Here is a 9,174-nt window from a genome sequence, read left to right as displayed (position 1 = left end):
AAGAGGCAGTCAGAGTTCCCTGAGAATTCTTCTCTCCCAAAGTGGAGGATGATAGATTAGATAATATAGCTAGCAGGAAGAGGCCAGGACCAATGTGAACTGTGAATTTGTCTTCTAGGCCTACCCAGGTAAACAGTATGGTCTCTGCTAGATCAATCAATCAATCAATATATCCAGTAGTGTGCTTAGTGTGCAAACGCGATTTGAAATCAGTTCAGCCCTCCCAGACTGCCCATCTGACACCCCATGTGCTGATGCTGGATGGGTCAGGAGAGGCAGATGTTTGCTCCTGATTTTCACAACCAAGCATGGATAAGAACACTAAAGGATTTGCTGATTGATTGGATATTGGGAATAGGAAAAGGAGGAGTCTTTGAAGTCAAAGCTAAATAAGGGTTCAAGTTTGTTTCTGAGTATACCAGCTGGGCAATTGGGGTAATTCAGTGATCTCCCTCCACCTCAGTTTTTACTTTTCTCAGACAGAGGTGGTCTGAGCTGTGTACCTCATGGTGCTGAGGTGGATAAATGTAATCCAATGGATTGCCCCCAATTCATCCGATTGGCCAGTTCTGTTGATGTTATTGTTAATCATTTTGTAATTTCTACTCAGGTTCTTAATTCAGATATGCTGCCAGAATCACTTAAAGATCCACACTGGCTATTTCATCACTCCTCCTAAAATCTCAACTCATTATTTTTGCTACGTAATTCCTTCAAGAATGCAGAAGTGCCCTGCTGACATATAGGCAAGGGTGAATTACAGTCATTTCCAAATGAAAAGAACTGGTGTAATGCATTCTGTTACCAGCTGGTTTGTATTCCCTTAAAAGCTTTGTTAAACTGAGGCCTACCTCTACTTCTACTAAAACAACTTGAGAGTCTGCTGTTTTATTGTATTTTTACTTTGGAGGGAGAGAATGGATGTTGGTAAGATACTCTCCCTTGTTCTCAGGTTTTATATTCACTCTGAGTGTGCATGTGAGTGCATGCGCGTATACACACACACACACACACATACATATGTACTTGCCAATACTCAGCTTGAACTCAGAGCATTAGGCTCTTGCTTACTTTTCACTAAGGTTGGTGCTTTGTCATTTGAGGCATACCTCATAGCCTTGAGTGGAAAAAATATTTCAACTCAGTCTAGTCAGATTAGCAGTTACAGGAAATCAACATAAATAGTGGCACGGAAGGGAAACGAGGGAGGAACCATCATGCTGAATATAAACTAGTCCAACCACTATGGAATCAATAGGAAGGTTCCTCCAAAAACTGAATGCATACTCACCTATAATCCTACCACACCACCACTGGGCATATACCAGAAGGCATGTAAATACACAAGAAAGACACCTGCATACCTAAGTGGATTGTAGTGCTGTACACAATAGCAAAATGGTAGAATCAGCTCAAGTGCCCAACAACTGATGAGTAGATAAAGAAAACATAATACATACCAGGCAAGGACTATCAGTAATATGATACATATATACCATGGAATATTGCCCACTCTGTTTTTACTTACCACAGAATGTTAGCCATCAAAAGAGGTAGTATGTCATTTGCAGCTAAGTGGATAGAGCTGATGATCATCCTTTTGACAAAGTTTTAAATAAGATCACATAAAGTTGATGATGCCTAGAAACTCCCTCTTACTCTTTTCTGTTTAGGAGTTGTCTGCTCAGTAAAGTAGTTTTGTCTGGAGTGAAGTGTCTTCTGAAGTGAGGTCTGGCTGGATATTTCTTTAACAATATTTAATAATAATAGTCCAATCACCACCATATTGTGTATAATACCGACCTACCTTGATTTTTTTCAGCAGGCTTTAAGTGGCAGGACCTTTGCAAACATAATATCACATCTCATTCCTTGCCTCTTAATTCCTTTCTCTTAAATGGTATGGCTCTCCAGGATCCAGTTCACCCAACTCAGCAGCTCTGATGGAAATGCTGTGGGATCACACAGGTCTCTGAACCCTGCTTGCCATTGGCTCAGCCTGGACCAGACAGCACTGCTCCGCTAAGCTCCATAGTGAATAGTTCCACCTGTGTGTACACACACATACTCAGCAAAGCAGGTTAGCATTGTAGTATTCCCTAAACCTGTCCTATGCACTGTACTTACTATGTGTTGAATATCACGTGTGCAGTGTTCCTGAATCATTTATCAAACAATAATGCATCCACAAACAACCAGTTCCCCTAAAACCTGAAGACCTCGAATATGAGCAACAGTTGCGCTCCCTCTGCTGGATATTTATTTTTCTGCAGTTAGTGAAACAATTGGGGTCCTTTCTGAAAAGGAGATTCAAGTACAAACCTGCACTATTGATTATCTCATAAAAGCCACACTATGCCCCATTAGGAAAGAATAGCATCAAACCATAGAGACAGCTCCAGTGGCTCCTTGCAGTCCTGGGTGGATTGAAGGCTGAATTTCCTGGTGTAAAATAAGGTAACGTTTGCAAATAGCCTGTGTCTGTGAATCATGGTAATGCCTAATAAAATGCAAATGCAATGCGAATAGTTGGTACGTTGCATTTTTAAGAGAAGAATGTCAAAGAAAAACTGTACATGTTCGGAATAGGAGTAAACTGTTCTCTAGTATTTCCTATTCTTCATTGGGCTGAACATGTATATGTATGGCATAGCGAGAAGGGTATAAAAAAAATCAATATACAATCCTTATCACACTATTATTCAACCCCTAATGGTACACTTGTTATAATACAAGCATTGTAAAGATGAAGCACAAGCCACCTGTCAAGACAATGTCTACCTCTTATACTTTGGTATTGTAAACTAGTTCCTTCCAGCCCCCCTCTTTGTTCTTTTGAAAGCATGAGAAGTTATAGTTTCAAGAAAATTTTCTAGAGCTAAGCTTAGAAAGGAGTACACCCCTGTTGCTGACCAGGGTATGAGGGAACCTTGCGTGGATTTCCTTCACCAGCCTGGGCTGCAGAAACCCTGCTTAGATAGTGATGAGCTTAGGTGACAGAACCAGACTCTATTTTCACAGGCAAAACCCTGACCCCACTGAGTAGGAGTCTGGAGCCTCTGGAAGGCAATCAGCCAAAGGCCTTATCAGAAGTGAAGCTTAGCCAAACACCTGTGCTCAAGTCTGTCATCCTAGCCAATTAGGAGGCTGAGATCTGAGAATGGAGGTTCAGAGCCTCCCTTGGCAGCAAGGTCCCTGAAACCTTTATCTCCATTTAACAACCCAGATGCCAATAATAGAGCTGTGACTCAAGTGGTAGAGCACTAGCCTTGAGCAATCGGGCTCTGAGCTGAAGCCCCAGGACTGGCACAAAAATATTAAAGACCAAAAAAATAGAGGAGGAAGTTTGGGTTTTGTATGTCTGGGGAAAGAAGTGTAATTATTTTTCTTCTTTACACTTTTCTGTATTTTCTCCCATATTTGATGCTGCAAATGCAACTTTAAATATTCAGAGCAATGTCATAAGGACTATTATGTTTCTTCTTTAACATCTTTAGGTAGTTTTATAATGTCAGTTTATGGGTGTAATATATCTTGATCAATGTCACCCCTTTTATCATCTCTGCATCTCTCTCAACCCTACCCGTCTCTTACAGTTACCTGCTTCCATTTTCACCTATGTGCCTTGAGTATTATGACTGTGTTTTCCCATCCTTCCTTTCCCCATTCATCGGGACCCTCTCCTAACCTGTCTCCCCCTACAGCACCTGTGCCATCTTCCCGCGGTTCAGCCAGCTCATTGATGATTTCAATGCTCCACAATGGCTCCTTGTTATTGGTCATGGTTCTTAGTAGACAAAAAATTGTTTCTAGCAAGTTTCAGCAGGAAGACTATTTTCCTTAACATTTTTCCCTCATAGGAATTGGTGAAAATTACTTTCAATGAGAAATAGAAATCAGAATTTTCACTTTCATGTAATTATTTCTTGACTGGATTCTTCTCTTCGACCTTTCGATATGATTCAATGTTTTTAGTTTTAAACTACCATTCCTCTATACATCATCCTAGTATGCTTTTGTACAGATACCAACCATTCTCTACCACCTCACAGCTACTAAATTGCTTCAGGAGTTTCAGTGTTTGTTTTCTAGTCCTTTCCATCCTATAACCCTTCAACTCCTTCAATCTGATTTTTGTCTCCTTATTCCCCGCAATTTGACATTCATGTGGCCAGGTGATGATAAACAAAATGGCTATGTTTTAGTTGTTTGTCATTTTGTGCTGCTGAGATACAGGTCAGTGGTGACTGTGCCCTCAGATTTAAAGCAGGGGTGACTAAGGTGAGTCCCGTGACTGTTCCAGTAGGGTGATGACTCTCGTTGAGGAACTAGGGGATGCCACCACACCTTCTGTTGAAGGAAGACAGACACACTGGAAGAAGAAACCAAAGAGTTGGGTTTACAAATTTTCACACCATTATCATCTTACTTTACTATCCTGATCACAGTACCCAAAAGAAGATGCATGAAAATAAGGAGCAGGGATGGTAAATGGTCCACATTCAGTAAGAATCCTTGATTTATTCGGAAAATAAAGTCTTTCATATTTTCCTCTCTACTGTTAAATGGCAAAACCATTGCAAAAGTGCAGGGTGCAAATGTGCTCCTTGTTAAAAGTCATTAGCTTGGTCAACAGAAAGTGCGAAATAATGAATGGTGAAATAGTTTATCCTCAGGTCATGTAATGCTGTCTATTGTTGCCTCTTCTAAGTTTTTAAAGAGATTGCATTTCTGTGATTTCACTAAACTACATCTGGAGGAAAGGTGTATTTAGGGTTGTGGCTCCAGAGGTTTCAGTGCACAAGCTCTTGACTATGGTGCTGTGGTGGGCAGAACATGGTGGTGGGTGTCTTATGGTAAACTAAGTTCATCACCTCATGGGAGCTAAGAAGGGTAAAGAGTGGAGAGGTGGCGGTCACTATTGCTGCCTCCCTGCTCTCCCCCACCCCGCCCGCACACATGTCCTCCTTGCCTCCCGCCGCACATAATATTTGGACATAACTTCCTCCTTCTGGGGTTCACCTCTTAAAAGCTTCATGAGCTCTTCTTAGCACCAGGGCTGGGCACCAAATCTCAATTTTATACGTGCCTTTTGGGAACATTCATTCACACCACGCCCCTTGAGAACAAAGTGGGTGTTTGAATAATATAATACTACTTCTCAGAAACATTTTGGCCTCAGACATCAAAGACATTTTGCTCCTTTACCTTGTATGGTTTTTTGAGGCATGAGTATTTACTAGAAACAAAATTTCTAAGTATACTTTCATCATTATATTCATGTGCATTTATACTTTATTTCTCTTTCACAGTATAAAAAAATTGTATCCTGCTACACATTAGGAGAGGATGATGGGGGATGAAATTAGGAATATGTTGGTAAGTATCTTTATAGTATTGGCTAAGTTTCCTGTACAGTGGTGTTCATTACTGCATGACTTGTAGCTACAAACAACTGGTTACCCCTTATTTTAGACAATGAAAGACTTCAGATTATGTTTCGTTCTTTGCATGTCTCAGCCCTGAAAGTCACTGTTTTCTGTTCCTCCATCTTGTAGCTTTGGTCTCTGGGTCTGGAGTTTTCAAAGGTTATCCCAAACCGTGAACTAATGACTCTTACAACTAACCGGAACAGTAGACTTCCAGTTCATCCATCATCCATTTCCAAAGCCATAGGAAAATCATTTCCTCTCTGATGACAGTGAACAATTTTATGCCGACTGGATTCCCTGTGCCTGTTTGCCTGTCTGGGTTTCTGTTTGTGTGTCTGTGGATGTGTGTTCATTCAGAAAGACATCTGAGACAAATAGCCACCCTCAGCCAGCTACTTGCCATGAAAAATATGGATAGAGAAGAAGTCACAGATGGTAACTTTGTCGTTTGAGTCTTGTAGAGGATGTGGTTGAAGTTTCTCTCCTTGATCATTCTGATCTACATGAGCCATGAATGTCAATGTGAATTCTGTCAGGATCACCTATGCTGAACTATGCACTATTTTTTGCTCCCTTCCTAAAAACTTGGTGATGCTTCCCCTGTGGGTACATATAAGAAGCATGCTTTGTTTCTAAGTGGAAGTTTGGGGAATGGAAATACCGCAGAACACACAAAGCTATCAGTGATCAAATTTCACCACACTTTAGAAAATAGGCATTTCTAAACACCACACCTCTCATTATCATGATTTTGAGCCCAGACTGTGACATACTATTGTTTCCCCCCCTTCCGCCCCCCCTCCCCAGGGGGGAGAAAAGTACAATGTTACTGTGATCAAACCTGATGATGTGAATAGTAGAAAAGCTCTGCAACTTAAAAACAAACAAAACAAAATCAAAAAAGGAAGTCACATTTGCTCACGATAGTTTCATTTATTTGAGAAGTTACAATAAGTGTATGGATAATTGGGAGACAAGCTTATTGTTTGTAACAAAATAAAACAAATGCAGTGATGTATGGGGTACCTCTAAATGCTTTGAACATTCTGTCTTTACAAAACCACAACTGACTGACCACTCTAGCCAGTCTTACTAAATAACATTGCTTGAAGCACCATCCTATATCACTTATAAAAACTATATACCATACAGTGGATTGTAACAAATACTATTTTCTGTTTAATAATTAGAAATTGGATCTAATTGTCAGCTCACATCAACTTGCTTGATTCTTTGTGCCTTAGGTCTGTGACTACAAAAGATGATTTTGGTGTCTTTCATTCTTTATTTCCAGCCCCTCTTCATCTTTCCTTCCTCCTTTGTTCCATCATTCCTTTCCTCTGACTTTACTTCCTTCCTCTTCTTCTTTCCTCCTTCCTTCTTTGCTTTGTTCCTGTTTCTTTTCCTTTCCCTCCTCGCTTCCTATCTTCCTTCCTTCGTTCCTTCCTTCCTTCGTTCCTTCATTCCTTCGTTCATTCGTTCCTTCCTTCCCGCCCTCCTCCCTCCCTTTTTCTATCTTGCTTTCTTTTTCCTTTCCCTTCCCTCCCTTCCTTCGTTCCTTCCTTCCTTCCTTGCTTCATCTTTCTATCTGTCTGAACTGGAATTTGAACTGAGGAGCCTTGTGCCTTTATTGCTGCTTCATCATCTTTCAACCTAAAATTCTTTAACTTGATTTTGTTATGCTGTATGTTATATTATTTTCTCTGTTATTTCACATTATCTGGATCTTCTCTATTCTCTTCTTCTCACCCTGCTTTCTATCAGCTTTATTCCTGTACATCCTCCTGTTTTTCTCCTTTGCCTAGTTTTGTTCTCAAGTACTATTTTTTCCAACGAATTTAATTCCCATTCTTCATAACTATTATCTTATTTCATGGAATATTACCTTACGTCCTGTTTTCATCTACTCTTTTTAGAATTGGGGAATAATTACTTTTGTCTGGGGGCTGCTCTTTTTATTTCCATGGCTGCTTTGTCTGTCAGCTATGGAATGAAGCCGGTTCATCACCCACTAGGAAAACACTAGACGACATAACCTTGAAATGTTCATTTCACACACACACACACAGATTTCATCAAGTCCAATTGGAGAAATTCCATTCCAAAGAATGATTCCAAGAATGAGGAACATATACAAATACAATGCACCTACCTCTGCCTTCCATACAGCCTGGATTATAGGTGTATCCCATATGCTTAGTTTCCCCATGGAATTGATGGGGTCCTTCCATGATGTGCATGTAAACCTGAGTGACTTAGTCATGCCTGTGCATAATTAGCTTTTACTTGTGTTCCATGTGATCTCACATCACATCTATAGATAGCCCTTTGCAAGACAGCCCAATGCAAGATTTGTCATAGAAGCAGAGAAGAAAAAGATGCTCATGGAAGAGGAAGACAGATTTCTTCAGTCAAACGGCAGAGGAGGTTAGAGGCTATGAAATGAGCTATTGTGTATTCAGAAATAGCCAGGGATTCTTAGGAGCCTTCCATCTTTAAGACAGAAAAGCAAAGCAGTATGGCCAAAGAAATGAGCCTCAGGTTTTTCTGAACCTATCCATGTTCTGGTGTTGAGCAGATGGCAGCTCTGGAGAGATCTCCGTTAGAAGTAAGGACACCCTCACAAATCGGAATTTGTGGCTCTGTGTTTGTGGCAGAATTCTTGTCTTCTGCAAGTGAGGAGTCAGTCATTTCCTGTAATTTTGTGACTAAAAGCTCTCTGGTCAAGGTCCCAGGAATGCTCCCACCCATTCTTTATCCAGGTCCTTACTCTCAGGTAGGGTTATGAACACTATATTTACTCAAGTCCAATAATGCTGACTATTCTCTCAATTGCTCCAGTCCCATTCCAAGTGTCCAGTAGCCACCTGTGACTATGGGGTTGCAGAGCATTCGGGGGATGTTAGTCACAACAGAAAGTCCTACTGCACAGCAGTGTGCAGATAGAGCTGGCTAGCCTCCTCAACCTATTGTTTCTACCTCCTGTTTCCACATGTAGCACACAAAAGCAGTTCACAGACTCAGGCCAAAACTACCACTTTTGTCATCTTCTGTGGCTGTGACCAAACACCTGACCAAAGCCTATAAAAGGACAAAAGGATCCTTTTGGTCCAAGGTTTTATGGATTTCCATCCATGGTCACTTGGCCCCCTCTCTTTGAGCCTGTGTGGAGGCAGAAATCATGACAAAGCTGTTGAGCTGGTGATGGTCAGGAAGCAGAAACGACATAATGGCAAAGCCAAGGTCCCAACAACCCTTCCCATGGGGACCCCATGACTTCACTTCCTTTTGCTTCTTAAGTAACACCAGAGGCTAGTGGCCAGCCTTGAGCACATGGGCTCTGAAGCAATTTCAGTTCCAGGTATTCATAGATATTGGATGGAGCTCAGAAGGTTGTATGCTAACATTCCCTGAAGAGTCTTACAGATCTCCGACCTTCCCCCTTCCTCATGCCTGATAAACATTACATGAGATTGGACACATGACTCATGCATGCCGTCCCAGCTAGTGGGGAGGCAGCAATTGGGAGGAACACACTTCAGGGCCAGGCTGAATAAAACTGTTAGCATGACCCTACCTCAAACAGTAAGCTGGGTGTGGTGTGGCGGCATGCACCTGTGCGTGTAGCTCCACTGCAGGTTCAAAGGATCCTGGTCCAACCTGAACTAGGAAAAACTAGGAAGGGATATGATAGACTTGCCTGAGAGAAGAGTAGGGAGTAAATTACCAGTGTGGTATGTCA

Source organism: Dipodomys spectabilis, unplaced genomic scaffold (genome assembly GCF_019054845.1).
Source record: "Dipodomys spectabilis isolate Male_0828 unplaced genomic scaffold, ASM1905484v1 ptg000178l, whole genome shotgun sequence".
Classification (NCBI taxonomy): Eukaryota; Metazoa; Chordata; class Mammalia; order Rodentia; family Heteromyidae; genus Dipodomys; species Dipodomys spectabilis.
This window is presented reverse-complemented; position numbering follows the sequence as displayed.